The following is a 19,868-nucleotide window of genomic DNA, read 5'->3' on the forward strand; positions in this document are numbered from 1 at the left end:
GACCTGGAAAGTTACCAAACTGCACCCGAGCTGGGAGGGACCATCCCTAACCCTCCTAACTAGTGAAACAGCTATTCGGACTGCTGAGAAAGGGTAGAGTCATCTCACTCACGTTAAAGGTCCTGTGAACGCCCCAAAGGCGGAGTGGCACACTCATCCTACAGACAACCCTCTGATTGATTGTAAGAGCTGTGTGGACTCACCTCTCCCTGACAGCTAAACGGTTAAGACAGGATGGTAGGCAGGGTTCAGAGATGGGTGGATACTGGTATAGTATTGTAATGTTAGTAGTACTAACTATTCAAGGAAGTGGGAAAAATCTCTTCACTACGCTGTGCCAGAATTATGCTAAACAAGAGGGACTTGCCGACTGTTGGGTCTGTGCAGAGATCCCACACTATGGTGAATCTGGAATCCCCCCCTCAGTAATACCGCTCACTAAAAAAGAAGTATACGATGTACAATAATTTGATGTGGGTTCAAATAATACAAAGTGGAGATCTGAAAGGAGCAAATATAACTTTGCGGGATGGTTCCCAAGGCCAGCCCCGAAAAATCAGGGCGCTATTGATAGTCTTAGAATTTCCCCACCGAAAGGAGCAGTGAATACCACCTGTTTCTGTAATCAGAATAATGCTGCACCTTTCCAACTAGGAAAATCATCTTGTGTCCACGCCAGTCAAGCCACTGCCATGACCACTCCCCGAATATTAAATGGAACATATTGGGTATGCGGTCTGAAGGCCTATCCATTTATTCCCGGGGAAAAATATGTTTGTGTGACCAGAAAGGTTGGAGTAGCTGTTGTTACCTCGCTTATATAGTCCCTCACCTCCGAATAGAAAAACATGAGCCCAACCTGAGAAAGGAGGGGGGGATAAGACGTAAGACCCGAGAGGTCTCTGAAGGAGACCGTCTACTGTGGACACTACTCCCAAACTACGGTACTACAAGGGCAGGGGTGGAAATACAGAAACTGGCGGCCACTCTTGAAAAGTTAATTAATGATACCAGCGGCGCAATGGGGGAAACTCAATCCCAAATATCGGCCATAACCACTGAAATGATTGCCACGAGACTAACAGCTTTACAAAATCAAATGGCTTTAGACTATCTTTTGGCCGAAAAAGGGGGAACCAGTGCTCTGATTGGCAAAGAATGTTGCACCTTCATCCCAGACACCTCTTCTATAGTGGAAGATAAGGCAGAAATAGCAAAGAAAAAGATAAGCAATATAAGAGAAATTGGGGATGAACTCTAAAAAGATGAAGGATGGGGATGGGGCAACTGGGGACTGACTGGTTTGGGAAAATGGTTAGTGAATTTAGGCATTTATGTGCTACTAATAATTGTAGGTTTACTGATAGGGTTTAATGTGTTAAAATGGATAATGACTAAGCTGGTAATGTCTTTGGGAGGACAACAACCAATAATGGTCATGACAATAGCACAAGTGCAAGAAAGAGAGAGTAACAGATTACTCCTAGAGTTTAAAAAAAAGACAAACTTAGAAGGACAGAAACGACTAGATTGTGAACCTCGACACCATAGGGTGAAAAGAGGGCAGAAAATAAGATTGCAAAGACAACAAATGGTTAAGAAAAGAAATGGGGGAATTGTTCGAAATGGGGTAAAGTGTTGTTTTTGCAGATATAGAAAAAGCATACAGAAAAGGGGTACAGCAAGAGAACGATTAACCCCGCAGGTATTTAGGGAAGAGTATCTCTACTTTTCAGTGCATAATTACGGATAATTAAGTACTAACTTTAATGCAGATTTATTAAAGGAAATGATTCCTTTTACCATAATGTTTAAAACAACAGTTTAGTCTGGAGAGATGACCTCACTCAGCTCAAAGGGTATAACTGTACACTAACCTAAGTTCTAATTTATGCAATTGAAGCCCTTACTTGCAAGTTCGTAATAAATTGTTTTGTTTCCAGCTTTGGTGGTCTCGTCTAAATTTTATTGATTTTTGTTTCTAACAATATACATAGCACCTTCTACTACATCCTGGCCTACCAAGCGCAATGCAACAAGTGAAAAACTTTTGGAGTGCATTCACCAGTACAAGACCCAGCAGTCTGGTTATCGTGTTGCCCCGTTAGAGAGTGAGAGGATAATGATCAGTCAGCCTGATTTTAAATAACATCAGTATTTTAAAGATATATATTAATTGTGACACTGTGGTGAACCCACTGTTTTTCTACAACATCGTGACATGGTGGCTTTCCCATCTATATAGGATGACAGAATGTGCCATGGTTCGATGACTCATTCAGAAGTAGCACCTTCAAAAAGGCAGAGCTGCCTGCTGCAGCAGCGAAACGATTATTTTTTAAAGTTCCCACAGCGTGTTTGAACCCAGCCCTTTCTAAGAAGCCAGAGTGCTGTCATGGCTCCAGGGTTGACCTAGTCAAGAAGCCTATGGCTCCCATATCGAAGTTCTAGGTGTTATGCCATGCAGAGTTGGCTGTCTGAGATGAATGTAGTTAGGAATAAATATAGAAGTGTATGCTGGAAGTACTCAGTAGGTCAGGCAACACCAGTGGAGAGAAACACAGTTGGTGATTTGGGTTATAGTTCTGGTGAAAGGTCATTAGCGACCCGAGAAGTTATCTTGCATTCTCCCTTCTCACATGTTGCCAGATCTGGTAAGTCTCTCCAGCACTTACTGTTTCAATATCAGATTTCCAGCATCATGCATTTGCATTGATCTATTGAAGTCAGCTGTGTCTGTGTGAGTGAATATTTTTTACGTCTGGCTCTCAAGCATACTGGTTCAGTTCCCAAGGACTTGAGCTCAAAGTCTAGGATGACACTCTTGAGGCACAAGGGAATGCTGCAGTGTCAGTGGTGCTATTTTTGAATGAGATAATAAAGTGAGGGTTCTGTATGCTTTTAGAATTAGATATCAAAGATCTTGAGGTATAATGGGAAGAAGACCAGGGGAGTGATAGCTGCTCCATATTTCTCACTAAATCAAATTATCTGATTATTATCACATTGCTGTGTAAGGGACCTTGCTGGTTGTGAAATTGATTTTATATTTCCTATGTTACAATAATGGCTACAATTCAAAAAAGTACTTCTTGAGCTGTATCGCACTTTGGAACATTTTGAAATGTGCTATACAAACGCAAGTCTTACTTTCTCATTCAAGATTAGCTTGATTTACTTCACACATTGTGAAGTTGCTCAGGCCTGTAATATGAAAACGGTGCCAATCTTGGACACACAGCAGGCAACCAAGCTAAAGAAAGAATGCAGTTACCATGGCTCCCACACCAAAAGGACTTTTGTTAACATGCATAATTGAGTGTCTGAAATAATTAAAGTGAAGTATCCCAGGGTCTTTCAAATATTAGTGTTAATCAGTTTAGAGGCTACTGATATGTGAAGTTAGTTAGGCCAGGAGCAAATGCAAACAATTGTAATAATTTTCTGGTGCGAGGAGTGATTGAAAATTGATCTCATGAAAACACTTTTTTTTTGTTTGTCCTTACGTTTCATGTAAAGTAGAAGCACTTGCTGCTTTGCAATTAACCTTGTTTCATTGGAATGCTTTCACTACTCAAAGGAGAGGACAAATTATGCCACATATCCAATATGACACCAGCATTTGTCGCCAACATCAGGACACTCTCAATCACGAGTTACTTTTGTCAAGAGAGAGATAAACACAATGAGGTCACTCTGAAGTGATTTACTTGAAAATAAATGAACAGTTCAAAGACCTTGTCTTCAGCCTTATTGCTTTGACTATCAGATAAACAGAGAAATCACGCTATGGATGAAAAACAATGGCATTTTCATTGGTGTATATAGCTATATGGTCTACATAGCTATATAGTTGGTGAGCTGTAACCAAAGGTCACAATTAGCTTTTGATATTTTGTCTTTCAAAAACAGCTCAGAATTTGAAGAATGCTTTCCATTTTTCAATCATCCCAGTGCCTAAAAAAAATCATGCAGTGTGTCTCAATATATATCGCTTGGTGGCTCTGACCTCTATAATTATGAAGTGCTTCGAGAGGTTAGTCACGCACACATCAATTCCAGCCATTCAAATTACCTTGCTCCCTTGCAGTTTGTCTACTGATGCAACAGATGCACAGTAGACACCATCTTCCTGGCCCTACACTCATCCCTGGAACAAATGGATAACATGGGTATCTACGTCAGGCTCCTACTTATTGACTTTAGTTCCGCATTCAACACCATAATTCCAAACAAACTTATCTCTAAATTCCGAGACCCAAGTCTTGGCTTCCCCCCTAACTGAGCGCTTTAGGGAACATCTCCGAGACACCTGCACCAATCAACCACACCGCCCCGTGGCCCAACATTTCAACTCCCCCTCCCACTCTGCCAAGGACATGGAGGTCCTGGGCCTCCTTCACCGCCGTTCCATCACCACCAGACACCTGGAGGAAGAACGCCTCATCTTCTGCCTCGGAACACTTCAACCCCAGGGCATCAATGTGGACTTCAAAAGCTTCCTCATTCCCCCTTCCCCCATCTCATCCTAGTTTCAAACTTCCAGCTCAGCACTGTCCCCATGACTTGTCCAGACTTGTCCGACCTGCCTAGCTCCTTTTCCACCTATCCACTCCACCCTCTCCTCCCTGACCTATCACCTTCATCTCCTCCCCCACTCACCCATTGTACTCTACGCTACTGTCTCCCCCCCCCACCCCACCCACCCTCCCCTAGCTTATCTCTCCACGCTTCAGGCTTACTGCCTTTATTCCTGATGAAGGGCTTTTCCCCGAAACGTCAATTTCGAAGCTCTTCAGATGTTGCCTGAACTGCTGTGCTCTTCCAGCACCACTGATCCAGAATTCCCCCTCCACAGCTGGATTCTTGACTCCTGCTGTATAGACCACAATCAGTAAGAAGAGGAATTTGCAACATCAACAGTATGTGATGGATGGCAGTTACAGGAAGGGGGGAAAGTCTCCGATACAGTCACAAAGATGGGTTAACTCCAGGAAGAGTAAGAGAGGTAGGCAGCTAATGCAGGAGTCCTTTGCAGATATACCCATTTCAAACAGGTATACTGTTTTGGAAAATGTAGGGGGTGATGGATTCTCAGGGGAACGTAGCACAAACAGCCAAGTTTCTTGTATTGATACTGGCTCAAATGCAATGAGGGGCACGTCGGCTTCCAAGAGATCAATTGTGTTAGGGGATTCTGTAGTCAGAGGTACAGACAGATGTTTCTGTGGCCAGCAGAGAAAAAGCAGAATGGTGTGTTGTTTCCCTGGTGCCAGGATTAAGGATGTCTCAGAGAGGGTGCAGAATGTTCTCACAGGGGAGAGGGGCCAGCAGGAGGTCATTGTCCACATTGGAACCAACGATATTGGAAGGGAAAAGGTTGAGACTCTGAAGGGAGATTACAGAGAGTTAGGCAGAAATTTAAAAAGGAGGTCCTCAAGGGTAGTAATATCTGGATTACACCCAGTGTTATGAACAAGTGAGGGCAGGAATAGGAGGATAGAGCAGATGAATGCATGGCTGAGGAGCTGGTGTATGGGAGAAGAATTCACATTTTTGGATCATTAGAATCTCTTTTGGGGTAGAAGTGACCTGTACAAGAAGGACGGATTGCACCTAAATTGGAAGGGGACTAATATACTGGCAGGAAAATTTGCTAGAACTGCTTGGGAGGATTTAAACTAGTAAGGTGGGGGGGTGGGACCCAGGGATTTAGTGAGAATATTGGGATTGTATGATAGACCCTCCTAATAGTCAGAGGGAAATTGAGAAACAAACTTGTAAGGAGATCTCTGCTATCTGTAAGAATAATAGTGGTTATGGTAGGGGATTTTAACCTCCCAAACATAAACTGGGACTGCCATAGTGTTAAAGGTTTAGATGGAGAGGAATTTGTTAAGTGTGGACAAGACAATTTTCTCATTCAGTATGTGGATGTATCTACTAGAGAAGGTGCAAAACTTGACCTACACTTGGGAAATAAGGCAGGGCAGGTGACTGAGGTGTCAGTGGGGGAGCACTTTGGGGCCAGCGACCATAATTCTATTTGTTTTAAAATAGTGATGGAAAAGGATAGACCAGATCTAAAAGTTGAAGTTCTTATTGGAGAAAGGCCAATTTTGACAGTATTAGGCAAGAACTTTCGAAAGCTGATTGGAGGCAGATGTTCGCAGGTAAAGAGACGGCTGGAAAATGGGAAGCCTTCAGAAATGAGATAACAAGAATCCAGAGAAAGTATATTCCTGTCAGGGTGAAAGGGAAGGCTGGTAGGTATAGGGAATGCTGGATGACTAAAGAAATTGAGGGTTTAGTTAAGAAAAAGAAGGAAGCATATGTCAGGTATAGACAGGATAGATCGAGTGAATCCTTAGAAGAGTATAAAGAAAGTAGGAGTATACTTAAGAGGGAAATCAGGAGGGCAAAATGGGGACATGAGATAGCTTTGGCAAATACAATTAAGGAGAATCCAAAGAGTTTTTACAAATACATTAAGGACAAAAGGGTAACTAGGGAGAGAATAGGGCCCCTCAAAGATCAGCAAGGCGGCCTTTGTGTGGAGCCATAGAAAATGGGGGAGATACTAAATGAATATTTTGCATCAGTATTTATTGTGGAAAAGGATATGGAAGATATAGACTGTAGGGAAATAGATGGTGACATCTTGCAAAATGTCCAGATTACAGAGGAGGAAGTGCTGGATGCCTTGAAATGGTTAAAGGTGGATAAACCCACAGGATCTGATCAGGTGTACCCGAGAACTCTGTGGGAAGCTAGAGGAGTGATTGCTGGGCCTCTTGCTGAGATATTTGTATCATCGATAGTCACAGGTGAGGTGCCGGAAGACTGGAGGTTGGCAAACGTGGTGCCACTGTTTAAGAAGGGCGGTAAAGACAAACCAGGGAACTATAGACCGATGACCCTGACCTTGGTGGTGGGCAAGTTGTTGGAGGGAATCTAGAGGGACAGGATGTACATGTATTTGGAAAGGCAAGGACTGATTCAGGATAGTCAACATGGCTTTGTGCGTGGGAAATCATGTCTCACAAACTTGATTGAGTTTTTTGAAGAAGTAACAAAGAGGATTGATGAGGGCAGAGCAGTAGATGTGATCTATATGGATTTTAGTAAGGCGTTCAACAAGGTTCCCCATGGGAGACTGATTAGCAAGGTTAGATCTCATGGAATACAGGGAGAACTAACCATTTGGATACAGATCTGGCTCAAAGGTAGGAGACAGAGGATGGTGGTGGAGAGTTGTTTTTCAGACTGCAGGCCTGTGACCAGTGGAGTGCCACAAGGATCGGTTCTGGGCCCTCTACTTTTTGTCATTTATATAAATGATTTGGATGTGAGCATAAGACATATAGTTAGTAAGTTTACAGATGACACCAAAATTGGAGGTGTTACTGGACAGCGAAGAGGGTTACCTCAGATTACAACAGGATCTGGACCAGATGGGCCAATGGGCTGAGAAGTGGCTGATGGAGTTTAATTCAGAAAAATGTGAGGTGCTGCATTTTGGGAAAGCAAATCTTAGCAGGACTTATACACTTAATGGTAAGGTCCTAGGGAGTATAGCTGAACAAAGAGACCTTGGAGTGCAGGTTCAAAGCTCCTTGAAAGTGGAGTCGCAGGTAGATAGGATAGTGAAGAAGGCGTTTGGTATGCTTTCCTTTATTGGTCAGAGTATTGAGTACAGGAGTTGGGAGGTCATGTTGCAGCTGTACAGGACATTGGTTAGGCCACTGTTGGAATATTGCGTGCAATTCTGGTCTCCTTCCTATTGGAAAGATGTTGTGAAACTTGAAAGGGTTCAGAAAAGATTTACAAGGATATTGCCAGGGTTGGAGGATCTGAGCTACAGGGAGAGGCTGAACAGGCTGGGGCTGTTTTCCCTGGAGTGTCGGAGGCTGAGGGGGGTGACCTTATAGAGGCTTATAAAATTATGAGGGACATGGATAGGATAAATAGACAAAGTCTTTTCCCTGGGGTCGGGGAGTCCAAAAATAGAAGACATAGGTTTAGGGTGAGAGGGGAAAGATATAAAAGAGACCTAAGGGACAACTTTTTCACACAGAGGTTGGTACATGTATGGAATGAGCTGCCAGAGGATGTGGTGGAGGCTGGTACAATTGCAACATTTAAGAGGCATTTGGATGGGTATATGAATAGGAAGGGTTTGGAGGGATATGAGCTGGGTGTTGGCAAGTGGGACTAGATTGGGTTGGGATAACTGGTCGGCATGGACGCTTTGGACAAAAGGGTCTGTTTCCATGCTGTACATCTCTATGACTCTATGACTCTAAGAGATGATAACGCCTCCTCCACCATAATCCTCAACATTGGTGCCCTGCAAGCCTATGCAATCAGCCCCGTACTACACTCCTTATACACTCACAACTGTGTGGCCTATTTCCAACTCAACACCATTTACAAGTTTGCTGACAACATCACTATTGGAGTTTGGATCTCAAACAATGATGAGACAGAGTACAGGAAAGAGATTGAGTGCTTAGCAGCTTGGTGTAAAGACAACAATCTCTCCATCAGCATCAACAAAGCGAAGGAGCTGGTCATTACTTCAGAAAGTGGAGTGGAGGGCATGCTGCTGTCTGCATCAACAGTGCTAAAGTGGAGATGGTCAAGAAGATCAGGTTCCTGGGAGTGATGATCACCAAGAATTTGTCCTGGTTCACCCACATTGATGCGATGGTCAAGAAAGCACAACGTCTCTACTTCCTCAGGATGCTAAGGAAATTCAGCATGACCACTAGGATTCTTACCATTTTTTATAGATGCACCATGGAACCCATCCTCCTGGATGCAGCACAGCTTGGTATGGCAACTGCTCTGCCCAAGACCGTACAAAACTACAGAGACAGAGCCCAGTCCATCACGCAAAACAGCCTTCCATCCCTGACTCCAACTATACTTCCCGTTGTCTTGGAAAAACAGCCAACATAATCAAAGACCCTTCCTGTCCTGGTTACACTCTCTTCCACCCTCTTCCTTTGGATAGAAGGTATAAAGGTTTGCATACACGTACAAAAAGATTCAAAAACAGCTTATACCCTGCTGATACAGACTTTTGAATGACCCTCTCAAATGTTAACCCTGATCTCTCTCTCTCTCTCTCTCTCTCTCTCTGCAGCTGTAATACTGTATTCTGTGCTCAGTTCTGCTTTCCTGATGGTACTTTGTATTGTACGATCTGCCTGTATAGCACACACATAAAAAAAAGACTTCACTGTATCTTGGCGCAAGCGACAACAATAAACCAATTAATCAATCATTTTTTCAAGTTAATCAACGCTGATCTTTAGCTATTTGTGATCTAATTAAACATCATCTTCCATGGCAGCGACTGAGCATGAAGGCACTTTATTACACAAATTACTTCCTGACAACAAAGTCATCAGACGAGATCAAACTCCAGAATAGAAGCTTCACACTGCGCTGTGGTGAATGCTGGTTAGCTACATTCATCAAAGGGTTGCTGAAGATAAAGAAAAGCCGACGCTATTGTATTCCTATTGGTGACAACAATGGTATAGATTAGTTAAAGATGCTTTAGGATCTACGAGTTTGGCAGCATTGCAAGAGGCCATTCATTTTGTTCTCCTATGCTAGCCCTTTGAAAGAGTTGGCCACTAATTTTGGCTCTCTCGAGAATGTATTTTTTTCTGAAAAGGGCTTCTCCATGATCAGCTACATCATAAGCTGCCATGGATTCTACTTCCACAATTGTTTCTGAAACCATATTCCATATGCTAATAATCTGCTGCAGCCATACAATCTTCTAATCGTTCTAATTGCCTATCTTAAGGGAATCTAGAGGGACAGGATGTTCATGTATTTGGAAAAGCAAGGACAGATTGGGGATAGTCAACATGGCTTTGTGCTTGGGAAATCATGTCTCACAACTCGATTGAGTTTTCTGAAGAAATAACAAAGAGGATTGATGAGGGCAGAGCAGTAGATGTGATCTATATGGACTTCAGTAAGGCGTTCGACAAGGTTCCCCATGGGAGACTGGTTAGCAGGTTAGATCTCACGGAATATAGGGAGAACTAGCCATTTGGATACAGAACTGGCTCAAAGATAGAAGACAGAGGGTGGTGGTGGAGAGTTGTTTTTCAGAATGGAGGCCTGTGACCAGTGGAGTGCCACAAGGATTGGTGATGGGTCTACTACTTTTCATCATTTATATAAATTACTTGGATGTGAGCATAAAAGGTATAGTTAGTAAATTTGCAGATGACACCAAAATTGGAGGTGAGGTGGATAGTGAAGAAGGTTACCTCAGATTACAACAGGATCTTGATCAGGAGAGAAGGTCAATGTGTGTCCTCTTGACATCAAGGCCATCAGGCTGCATCTTTGATGCTTTACTCAAGTCAGTCATAGCCAAGTTCCCAATTGGCTATCATTGTCACTTTCAAATGCCCTGTTAACAGACCAATCTGCCACATTAATCTACTGGTTACAATCCATTCAAACTCACTAAACAAACTAGCTATCAGAGAACTAGACAATGAAACCAGAATGGGTTCTTGTCAAGTTCAACTCGTTGATTGCTTCAACAGAGCGTCATCATGGACTCCAGGCAGCATCTCAGGTGCGCTCCATGAGCACCAGTGACACACATCCATCTGCAAGGACATTGGCACCAACATCTGTAAGAACCCTCAGGGGTGCATCTCTGATCCACTTCAAGAACAGCTCTGCACTTCAACGCTGTACCTCAGGCTGCACCATTAACTATCACTGTCATGCTGCTAAAAGGGCACTGCATGCTCAAGGACACACACCCAGCTCATGGACTGGACCAGGCTGCACCTCTGGGCTCTTTGCTCATTGTCATAGCACTCACTCACTTCCAGCCTATCTGCATGCTTGCACTGCCTTGCTCTATTATGTGTTCTGCCCCTTCAGCTGGAGATTTCAGGCTCATATTACAGATGTCCTGCCATGTAGCTTTGCACAAACACAAGGGCAGGAGGCTTGTCATAGTTTTCAGCAGTCCTCACTCAAGTCAAGAGGGACAGCCTTCACTTAAGTCAAGAGCAGTGTTCAATAACAATCCAGAGCCTGCTCAAGGCAGCTGGAATCAGGATCCTCTCCTCTTTAGGGGTGAGCTGCTGAATATGGATAGCACATCAATTCTCTTGTGTCTTTTCTGCCCTGTTGGGGGCAGTTTTCTTCCTGGAATGAGAGAAAGGCAGGTACAGGAAGATTAGAACAGGCAACACGGCTATTACCCTTGATGCCGGTGGGGAGGTGAACGGGATAAGTGGTTGGGCAACTCAGAGGACACGCAAGGTTGGTGGTATTGTGATGAGTTGAGTGAGGGCAATTGCAAATGCAGTGAGAGTGGTGGAGCATGAGACTTGGTTGGAGGTGGTACAAGGGCAGAAATCGAGTTTCGCAAGAGGTCTTGGAGAGGAAATGATGACGTTGACCCTGGCAGAGTAAAAAAGGCCGCTGACCTCCTTCCAACTGTGCTTGGCATTCCTCGAAGTGGCTGAGACTGCTTTAATCCAGGCGGTAATCTCAGACCAGGCTGGCATGGTCAGGTGTCATGGCAATCACTCCTGGTCCTGGCGGAAGAGAAAGTCACGCCTGTACCATGCCCCATCCAGCAGCAACTCCAGGACCTGCCCCACAGAGCTGGGCACCCATGACCCCTGTCTGCCACATCAGGGGGAAAATGTCAGGAACATGCAGACCACCTTCAGACTGATATTACTTGTTTGGATGCGCAATAAGCCTTCAAAGATGGCACCAGGGTGCTGGTCAGTTCCAGAATATCCAGTGAGTGATAAGATGCTCCAGGAATTGTGTGTGGTGAGACTGGGTGCCAATTGGATATGATACCTCCCCTAGGGGCTGGAGCAGCGACAAATGTGGCAGGTTGGGTCAGACTCCAGAAGAAAGTAGCAAATATCACACCAAACCCGATTCGGCTTGTACTGAGTGAAAGAAAATGTAAGATTCAGCCCAGTATTCTAACATCAGACTGAGCAATGATATAGGTTTATCATTATTTCTTCACCTTCATCCTCTATACCTCCAGTAACAAAATGGAGAATCTTGTTTTAATTACAAGAGGTGCAAAGGGAGGGAGCATTTTGGCAAAATCTCTGAAGGTGGTAGGACAGGTTAACAAAGTAATTAATGAAGCAATTGGGAACTTCGATTACAGCAGATATCCTACAGTGTGGAAACAGGCCCTTTGGCCCAACAAGTCCACACTGACCCTCTGAAGAGCAACCCACCCAGATCCATTTCCCTCTTACTAATGCACCTGACACTATGGGCAATTTAGCATGAGCCAATTCACCTAACCTGCACATTTTTGGACTGTGGGAGGAAACCAGAGCACCCGGAGGAAACCCACGCAGACACGGGGAGAATGTGCAAACTCCACACAGACAGTCACCTGAGGCTGGAATTGAACCTGGGGCCCTGGTGCTTTGAGGCAGCAGTGCTAACCACTGAGCCACCATGCCACCCTATGCCATTGTGAATAGAGGCCAGATGTTTAAAAGCCAACTCACATTGTAAACCCACATAATGGATTCACCTGGCCCCAGCTTGAATATTACATCTAACTTGCATGACTGCACTTTAGCAGAAATAAGTAGATATTGGAGAATTTTATGACAGATGAGGAATTTCAGTTTTCTAGAAAGGCTGGAAGGGTGGGACTGTTCTGCTTAGATGTGAGAAGAATCGATACAGGTCTTTAAAATCTTAGAGGATGTTGAGAAATTAAAGACAATCTTCCTAATGAGTAAACAATGACTAGCCAGAGGGGGGCAGACTTAAGGCAGTTGGGTAAAAGAATCAGAACTAATATGAGGAAATACAATTACTCACAACAAGGATTTGGAATACACTGTCTGATGTTAGTTTGGGACATGGGGAAATGATGATAGGAAGATGTTCACCGCTAGCTTTCTAATGGGAATTGGTTCGATAAAGTCATAGTTATCTACAGCACAGAAAAAGCCCCATGCACCAGTCGAAAACAACTGTTTAATCATTCTTATCAAGTTTTCCAGCACTTGGCCCATCATCTTGTATGCCTTGGCATTGGAAGTCCTCAACTAATTACTTCTTAAATGTCATGAGGGTTTTTGCCTCTTCCACCTTTACAGGCAGTGAGTTCCAGATTCCCACTACCCTCTGGGTGAAGAAGTTGTTCCTCACATCCCCTCTAAATATCCTGACCTTTACCTTAAATCTATCCCCCTCCCCGCATCCTCCCTACCCTCGCCCCCGAGCAAGGGGAAAACTTTCTCCCTGTCTACCTCATGACTTTAAACATCTCAGCCATGTCCCATCTGAGTATCCTCTGCTCCAAGGAAAGTAACTTCAGTCTGCCTGATATAACACATAGAACCACACATCCTGGAGATTTGAAACCAAAAGAAAAATTGCTGGAGACACTCAGCAGGTCTGGAAGCATTTGCTGAGACCTGCTGAATTTCTCTGGCACTTCTGTTTTTGTCTCAGTCTATCCAATGTCTTTTCATAAATAAAACTCTCCAGCCCAGGCAACGTCCCTGTAAATCCCCTGCCCAGTGAAATCGCATTCCACCTATGACATGGATCCAGATCTGCATGCAATATTCTAGCTAAGGTCTAACTAACTTTTTGTACAGCTGCATCCATAACCTATTTGCTCTTAAACTCTATGCCTCAGCTAATAAAGGCAACTATCCCATATGCCTTCCTAACTTGTCCAATTACCTTAAGGGACCACCAGACACCAAGGTCTCTCTGATCCTCAGTGCTTCCCAGGACCTTACCATTCATCAAGTATTCTCTTGCCTTACTTATCCTGCCCAAGTGCATCACCTCACTCTTATCTGGGTTGAATTCCATTTAGCACTGATCAACCCGTCTGACCAAGTCCATCGATATCCTCCTGTAATCTGACCCTATTCTCCTAATGCCCTACTCTAGCTCAAACGACCCCAAAACTTGAAGGGAAGAAAAATGCCAGGAAAATGGGCAGGAGTGAGGGAGAGGAAGAAATGGATTGCCCTTCCATAGATCCATCACAGACGTAATGGGCCAAATAGCCTCACTTTGTTTTGTGGTATCCTACAATTCCGTGGTAGAATTAGATTTTAAAGTGAAGTTCAGCGTCAAACGTTTAAGGATCTGCAATGTTCACCTATCTGCTTTTCCGCCCTGCCTTTTAAAATGCTCCTGATGTTGGCCGTATCTCCTTTTTTTCCCTTGAAAAATCAGTTCAATGCCAAGCTGAAATGTCGATGCATAGAAAACTGTTACAGCGGTTTCGGAACATTAGCTAAAGAAATTGTACGTTATGGGTAGCGTTGTTTAGTTGCTTTGTAAAATGTCTTGTGGCTCTTGACTAGAATTATGTAGCCCTCAACAGTGTATATTGGATGGAAGCTGTTATCTTGGTTCAAGCCCCTTAGCAAAACGAAGGTCAAATAGATCTCCACTACTGAAAAAAGGCCCTTCAGCCCATCGGGCCCATGCTGGTCCGTGCTGGCCACCTAATTAATCTAATTCTATTTTCCAGCACTTGGCCCATAGCCTCTGCAGAAACAAGGTGCTCCTTGCTCACACTGCCTCAGGGCAGGTTTCTGCTCATTTCTCCATCTCCTTATCTTGTACTTTCCATTTCTTAAAGTCTCCCATTTTTAACTTGCGTGAGCAGTACGACAAGAATAAAGAATACATGAGGTGATTTCCTACCTCCTTCCTTACATGTGCTGAAAGGAAACCCAAGTCCATTCCCGAAGGATTCTCTGCCTTTTAGCTCATGGTTCCAGCTCTTCTACTGAAAATTCTCTGGCTTTGCCATTGCCTATGGCTCATAATACTGTGCATTAAATCCTGTAATGGCCATATACTCAGATCTCAAATAATTCTGTTATCCTTGTCATGCCCATGTCATATTGTATCATAGTGGTATCCAAAAATGAAATACAGCATATTCCTATTATCCACAATACCCAATCACTGTCCAAGATAGACAAAATAATGAACTTGTGTATAAATTAGGAGCTGGTTTTTGGAATATCTGTTGCAAGGGCACTGGTGTCTCTTTGTTTGATCTCATTCAGCAGTTGGAGATCAGTTTCCAAAAGTATTTATTTTCTCCTTAAATTTACCTTGGATCTTCTCTCCCCAGAGATGGACTGGCTGGTTAATGTTGAGATTAGATAGGGTTAGATAGGGCTAACATGGTGCTTGAGACAACATTAGAAAAACTTCATGGTTCAACTAATATTATCTTCTTCCTCACTGCTATACATTTGACTTTGGCAAAATGTACATCATGAATTTAGTCATAATCCAAGAAGTCATGCTTGAAAGAGTACAGTAACATTGTGAAATTCAGAGCTGACAAGTTATGGAACCCCTGTTGTTAGGTGGTTGAGTTTTGAACTTGGTGTCAACAGAACAGTGAAACCATTGAACATTGAAAACCTTTGCTTTCTGACTTGAATCAGCCTCTGCATCTGGCTTCAAACTGCAGAATATTTTCCTGAAATCCATTGCAATGATTCACTTAGATTAGATTAGATTACTTACAGTGTGGAAACAGGCCCTTCGGCCCAACAAGTCCACACCGCCCCGCCGAAGCGCAACCCACCCATACCCCTACATTTACCCCTTACCTAATTCTACGGGCAATTTAGCATGGCCAGTTCACCTGACCTGCACATCTTTGGACTGTGGGAGGAAACCGGAGCACCCAGAGGAAACCCACGCAGACACGGGGAGAACGTGCAAACTCCACACAGTCAGTCACCTGAAGCGGGAATTGAACCCGGGTCTCAGGCGCTGTGAGGCAGCAGTGCTAACCACTGTGCCACCGGCTTGATGGACTCCAAAGCTCCATTCCACCTAATTTATTGGATGAATCATAATGGTCAGAAGAGATGAATCCCTTATTGATTACTCCCATAAGCATCCTGCTAAAAAAAAATCAAATGGGTTTATAAAAGGAGATTTCTTGTTCAGAACCATATTCGGAAGATTATTTATTCAGAGCTCCCCAACCAGACCAGGCAGGACTCCAAATGTTCAACCAAACAATTTACAGTTAGAATGGGAGGTGATCTTGTAGACCCTCAGATAGCACAGGCATTCTTTCAGAAAATAACCATTTATCTTCCCATTAAAGCATAAAGTCTTTCTACAGAGTGAACTTTGTGACCAGGAAGGAAATGATGAAGCTCAGTTGACAGATAGAATCAATTTATGATTCACAAATATTCTCGCGTTATCATTCTCTTGCAGGCTTTAGGACTTCAATCCTGATGCATATTGTTTATAGGTCATATGCATTGTTCCACATTAAAGCTAGGATTTAAAGGAATGCATGAGCGTTTCAATTAAGAACATTTTCACGTCCAAGCCTGGAAGAGTTTGTAATGTTGAAAAGAGCAAATAGGAACCAATCTGGTGCAGTGAAAAGTGCTCCTTCTGTAACCAGCACCCTGCAGAATTAAACAAGATAGAAGGCACTGAAGGGATGGGGGTGATTACCTGCTCCATTGACCCTCAAAAGGAAAGTCAGCTGGAAGCAGTCAACCTGCTCATTGGAAGCTTAGCCTGTAGTCATAACACCAATGGGTGAAGCTGATTGGCTAATTCCTGGACTTTTGCCCCTTGCCCAGGAGGACATCCTGGCCTTGGGTTCAACGGCAATGAGGAAAAGAGGATTAATGAAAGTTTTAAAACAATCTTTTGGAGTTAACGGGCAAGCATGGAAGAAATTAGTTTTCATAAAGTCATCTTACTGCATTCAGTGCTCCCTGATTACTCTCAGCAATGATAGCATTTCAGTTCAAAGCATAACTTTGGTGCAACCTGAGTGGACCCTTGCTACCAATCGATGGTGTACTGAATGAACTCAGTTCATTTCCACAAAGACCACGTGCACACAAATAAATAAAACATGCACACAGAGTGATGAAAGGAAATAATAGAGTGGCAAAGGTCTGAACGCAACACATTCAGTAATAACAATAATAACAGGTGGGTGAGATTCAATCAGCTAAAGGGTTGTGTAGGGCAGTCTCATATTTGAGAGGGACATCTTTTTTTAATTTACAGCTGGTCTTCATTTATGCTTGTAGGTTATTGCAGAGATTGTATGCTATTTACTCAAGCTGTTGACCTCCGTTGGCATTCAGGAAAACCACAAACTTAAAAACTCCTACCTGAAGCTTCTATGCGTTATTGTGTGACTACCCAGCATCAGCAGATGTTGACACCAGTGTGTCTGACAAACAAGTTGTGGAAATGAACCAGAGATCCTTCAAAACTTCCAATCTTTCAAGGCTACCTAACCAACGCATCTTCCAAACCTGTGATCTCGACTAGCTCAAAGGACAAGGGCAGCAGATACATGGGAACACCAGTATATGCAAGTTTCCCTCCAAGTCACATACTATCCTCATGATGCACTGCAGAAATTCACCAAAGATCCACAGACAGAACCTTCCAAACCCAAGACTGCTTCCATCTGAGGGGTGACCTTATAGAGGATTATAAAATCGTGAGGGGCATGGATAGGGCAAATAGACAAGGTCTTTTCCCTGAGGTGGGAAAGTCCAGGGCATAGGTTTAGGGTGAGAGGGGCAAGAAAGGTTTTAGGTGCAATGTTTTCACACAGAGGGTAGTGTGTGGATGGAATGAACTATCAGGCGACATGCTGGAGGCTGGTACAATTGTGACATTTAAAAAGCATCTGGAGGGGTACATGAATGGGAAGGGTTTAGAGGGATATGGGCCAAGTGCTGGCAAATGGGTCTAGATTAATTTAGGATATCTGGCCTGCATGGGCGAGTTGAATTGATGGGTCTGTTTCTGTGCTATACATCTCTATGACTCCATGACTCCACAACAGGGGCAGCAGAGAAATGGGAACACTACCAACTTCAATTTCCCCTCTAAGCCATCCTGACTTGGAAATATATCACCGTTCCTTCATTGTCACTGGGTCAAGATCCTGGAATTCCCTCCCAAATATCATTGTGGGTCAACCCACAGCAGGTGGACTGCAGCGGTTCAAGGAGGCAAATCACCTTCACCTTCCCAAGGGCAACTAGGGACTAAATAACTAGGCAATGAATGCTGGCCAGCCTACATCCCACAAAAATGAATTAAAAATTTTAAAAGACTTGGAACTATATCAGCATTCCTTCATTAACACAGCTTCAAAGTCTTGGAACTGCCTTCCGAACAGCACCATAGGTGCTAGACTGAGAGCAGCAGTTCAAGAAGGAGACTCAGTCAAGAGCAATTAAGGCAACAAATACCTCACCAACAATGTTCATATCCTAGTATTGAATTGTTACAAGTGTTAGTTTCTGAATGTAAAGTGTATTAACATGCCTTCGAGAAATCTTGCAGCAGTAAAATTTATATTCTTTACAACAAAGCCATTAGCACTACAAATGCAATATTACTTACATCTGTTGAATAACTGCACAACACTCTGAAAAACCCATACGCCAATTTTTGTTCACACAATACCTCATTTAAAGGTATTTTCACAACCCTGGAAACATGCCATGGAGTATCCACTCCACACAGACATTATTCAACAATAATTCCAATAATCTATCCAATGTTCAATTATTCATTTTTGTCCCTTGCTTTAGTTCCTGTCATGTGGTGGGTTTGCCTGGCCTCGTGCTCCTATATGATGTCCTCCACTAGCTACAGCATGGCTGGTGCAAGGCCACTGGCCTTCAATGGGGTTAACTGCAGAGAGAATTGGAGACTCTGGGCCTTGAGGTTACAGACGAGGCACCACCCCCTCACCGTGGGCAGTGTGAGAGAATGGCAGGTTCCTTCCTCTTGCGGCCACTGCAAAAGGCAAGGGATGCGAAGTTGTGGTGGGGGGGGGGGGGGGGGGGGGGGTTGAGGAGAAACAAGGCCCCTCAGGAATCTCCGTACTCTGCCGGAGCATGGCTTGCTGAGCCGCAGTGAGACACTACAAGCCCCTTTGGATGCAGGTGTCCACAAACACGCTGCCAGCTGTCTGATCTTGCATAGCAACAAGCTGACATTTCATGCCATCTGCTTCCACAGTCTTTGGACCGTGCTGCAACTATACCTCAGCTATTCAGAACATCTTGGAGGATGTAGAGATGGTGATAGTGATGATTGTTGCCAGGATTGGAGGTTTTGAGCTTTGGGGAGAGTAGGCTGGTGCTGTTTTCCCTGGAATGTCGGGCGCTGAGGGGTGACCTTAAAGAGATTTATAAAATCAAGCTAGGCGTGGATATGGTGAATAGCCAAGGTCTTTTGCCCAGGGTAGGCGTGTCCAAAGCTAGAGGGCAAAGGTTTAAGGTGAGAGGGGAAAGATTTAAAAGGGACCTAAGGGAAAAATTTTTCACACAGAGGGTGGTGGGTGTATAGAATGAGCTGCCAGACAAAATGGTGGAGGTGGGTACAAGTATAAGCTCATTAGCAGCCAAGGGGATAAATCAGAATTAAACAAGCTTGAAAAGACGTTGATTGCCAGACACCCACGGCAGATTCAATCCCTTAGAGGGAAAGACCCAAGAAACTAATTTGGGAATCTGAATTCAGACTTCTGACAGTCCTTTATCAACTTTAGACTATTTACTCAATGGGGAAAAAAAAACACAAGCAAGTTAAGAAACCTCTTTACAAACAGCTTTCATGCTGATCCTTTGGAAGATCAGAAATCAAACCTTCACCGGAATTCAAAGTTTGCTAGTCTTAATATTGAAGTTAGCAATTCATTTTTATGTACAAAGTCATGAATATAGAGGGATGTGGAGATAGAGCTGGAGAATGGGATGAGCTAGCTATCACTTCCAAGAGCTCAT

At 43.7% G+C, this 19,868-nt stretch overlaps 1 pseudogene; it reads left to right on the forward strand.

Moving 5' to 3' along the window:
- Positions 1 to 254: 254 nt before the first annotated feature.
- Positions 255 to 17,249, forward strand: LOC148149190 (endogenous retrovirus group 3 member 1 Env polyprotein-like; annotated as a pseudogene).
- Positions 17,250 to 19,868: the final 2,619 nt, after the last annotated feature.

The sequence above is a fragment of the Chiloscyllium plagiosum genome, unplaced genomic scaffold (assembly GCF_037043375.1).
Source record: "Chiloscyllium plagiosum isolate Xiang-an unplaced genomic scaffold, Cpla_swu_hap1 HiC_scaffold_9, whole genome shotgun sequence".
NCBI lineage: Eukaryota > Metazoa > Chordata > Chondrichthyes > Orectolobiformes > Hemiscylliidae > Chiloscyllium > Chiloscyllium plagiosum.